Source organism: Arachis ipaensis, chromosome B05, assembly GCF_000816755.2.
Source record: "Arachis ipaensis cultivar K30076 chromosome B05, Araip1.1, whole genome shotgun sequence".
Lineage (NCBI taxonomy): Eukaryota > Viridiplantae > Streptophyta > Magnoliopsida > Fabales > Fabaceae > Arachis > Arachis ipaensis.
Window position 1 is genome coordinate 7657285 of NC_029789.2, and position 292 is coordinate 7657576.

Here is a 292-nt window from a genome sequence, read left to right on the forward strand (position 1 = left end):
TTAAGTTTAAGAAAAATACTTGATGAACAAATTATTTTTATAATTAAATTCAACTAATTTTTTTATATGATTTTTTTTAACTGATTTTTATCGTGTTAATAAATTATTAAATCAACTTAATTAAATTTAATTACTAAAAAAATTTGATGCAATATCATCATAAATCTTTAGTTTTATTGTTAATGGTTTTGGATTTAAATTTTACGATAAAAACATTCACAAAGAAAAAGTCAAAATGTAAGTGGAAAATCAAAGAGATTGATTTTAAAAACCCCAATTTTCTTTATAGTTT